Below are 2,813 nucleotides of genomic sequence, written 5' to 3'. Positions count from 1 at the left end.
CACCGCGTGAAGCGCGGTTTTTTTACCTAGTTACTATATAAATACAAGTGCATGCAAATTCGTACATCACCACATCCCATTTCTGCGTGGTTCTACCGATCCTTGCTTATATTTCTAGCCATGTATACACATGTAAAAAAAATCGTCTACAATCGTGTTAGCTAGAAGATTAAAAAAATCGTCTACAGAACATTAAAGAAGATATACAATGTACATCATTCATCTTATATAAACAAGGGCAATATCATTAATTATTATACATCTCAGGGTATTAGTATACTACTATACAGTCAATGTATAAGTCAGACACATCATTGCATCATAACAGAAAAAGGCAATTACTTAACAATACCTGCAGAGGCATCTTACGTTTCAATTGACATGTCAAGTCATTAATTAGAAATTCTGCTGCCGGGAGTTTGAATAGTTTCTGAAATGCTAAATTTGTTTGAGGAGACCACACTTATATCTATTTAAAACATGAAGAAAATTAATATGGGATGGTAAAGAAAGATAAACATAGTTGTAATATCTGAACTTTGAATTAGAATACGTCTTTATACCTTCTTCCCAACTTCCTTTTTCATTATTTAAATAATCTTTAACAACATTGCTACCTTTTGTATCATTTAAGAATATTTATAGATGCAATTTCGGCTGACATGCCTGAGCTAACTTCCCTTCAATAGGAAGCCACACATCAGCTAATTCTGATATCTTATTCTTCACGAAATTAATTTCGACATGTCCCATGGATTTAGCTTTCTTCAATTGTCCGTAAAAATCATAAACATCAGCATCCAGCATATATGGAGGCTCATCCATTGCATCAAATTAAAAAACTTGTGCAGAATAACACGGGCCAATAAAAACATCAAACTAACGAAAAAAAGTGAATAATGTCAGGAAACATGTAGAATTTAGTAAATCATTTCCACTCTTTGGGAAGTCATAATCCCGTGGAAAATATTAATACAACAAAGTAAAGTGACTTTATGAACTGGAACCGGCTAAAAACTGTTACTAACCGTTCCATTTGTGAAAACAATGTGCGATTAATATAAATAATCAAACAAGTGTGTGTGTGTGAGTAAACGAAATCAAACGGAGGAAGAAAAGATATAAACAGAAGAGAGATCCTCGAGTCCAGTTGAAACTGTCTCCTTAAAGCTATTTCGCCTCTCACCGTATGTGCGAGTCGATAGCCTCCCAGGATAAAACGAGGTAGCGGCGGCGTTACGGATAACGAGCACATTTAGCGAGCTTGAACGGGCACGAAACTATCACCGAGAGAGAGAGATTTGTGTTTAGAGGCGAATATGTTTTTGGTGTATCTAACCCTAACGCCTTAGAGGTGTTTATATAGGTGTAGATAGACTTGTGCGCTACTCTTTTCCATAATTAAATATCATTAATTATGGAATCGGTGTAATACTTGCAAACTACTCTATTCCATAAATAATCTGAAACAGAATCAGATTAAATATATCAAGACATACACCATATCAATTAATCTGAAACAAAATCAAATTAATTTATGCCATAATATTTGAGCCAAATTCTAATGAAAAATAATAATTTCCATTATTAAGAAAATATCATCATATCTGTTATGGATTAAAACTACTATATATAATTGCTGTATTTAATACTAAGGAACGTGAGCTCCAAGGCTCGATTTGACTGCTCTTGTGTTTCGTGACTCAATCTGCCTTAACAAGATGCCTACGTACCTTGCTGATTGCCAAGGATCAAGTCAAAAAACGTAGTTCTGATTGGTGGGGGTGAGACCCCTTATATAGATGTTGGTGGTCCTTGAATTGGACTTGGTATAGGAGACTTGGTGGACAAGCCTCTGAATTAGGATAGACTTAGGAGTCCTAGGAAGTAGGAAGCTGATTCCTTATCCTTTTAGGTCCCCTTGAGGCTAATCTCTAAGGATTTATATCCTTATCGGGACTCTTTTCAACATCTGATTTCTCCCTTATTAATTAATTACGAAATTAATTAATAATCAGGGCTTTTGGGCTTTTTTTATTCCATTAGGCCTGATCTGGTCCATCAGGCTTAACCTTTCTGGTCTGAATATTATACATCTTATTATTGGGCCTAGCAGCCCACAACTTGTACAATTAATGCAGTATTTTAATTATACAATCATAATTTATTTATCCCTATCATTTGCCCCCCAACTTTTGGGAAACATTGAATAGGTTTCGCAGAAGTTAAGTCCATTTGTTCCCTTGCAGGGTTTCGTTTTTCCGTAAAGTGTGGAGCGACCTACACGTTTACAACGAATTTTTCCTTTTATTTAGGAATTATTTTGATTTCCAGGAATTTTTCCCTTATTTCCGGGATTTTTCCCTAATTTCTGGAATTTTCCCTAATTTTTCTGGGATTTTTCCTTATTTTTCTGGGATTTATCCTTAATTTCTGGATTTTTCCCTTAATTTCTGGGATTTATCCTTAATTTCTGGATTTTTCCCTTAATTTCTGGATTTTTCCCTTAATTTCTGGGATTTATCCTTAATTTCCTGGGATTTATCCTTAATTTCTGGATTTTTTCCCTAATTTCTGGGATTTTTCCCTAATTTTCTGGGATTTATTCTTAATTTCTGGATTTTTTCCCTAATTTCTGGGATTTTTCCCTAATTTTCTGGGATTTATCCTTAATTTCTGGATTTTTTCCCTAATTTCTGGGATTTTTCCCTAATTTTCTGGGATTTATCCTTAATTTCCTAATTTCTGGGATTTATCCTAATTTTCTGGATTTTTCCCTTAGTTTCTGGGATTTATCCTAATTTTTCAGGATT

The sequence above is a fragment of the Apium graveolens genome, chromosome 1 (assembly GCF_009905375.1).
Source record: "Apium graveolens cultivar Ventura chromosome 1, ASM990537v1, whole genome shotgun sequence".
NCBI lineage: Eukaryota > Viridiplantae > Streptophyta > Magnoliopsida > Apiales > Apiaceae > Apium > Apium graveolens.
Note: the sequence above shows the minus strand (reverse complement) of the source record.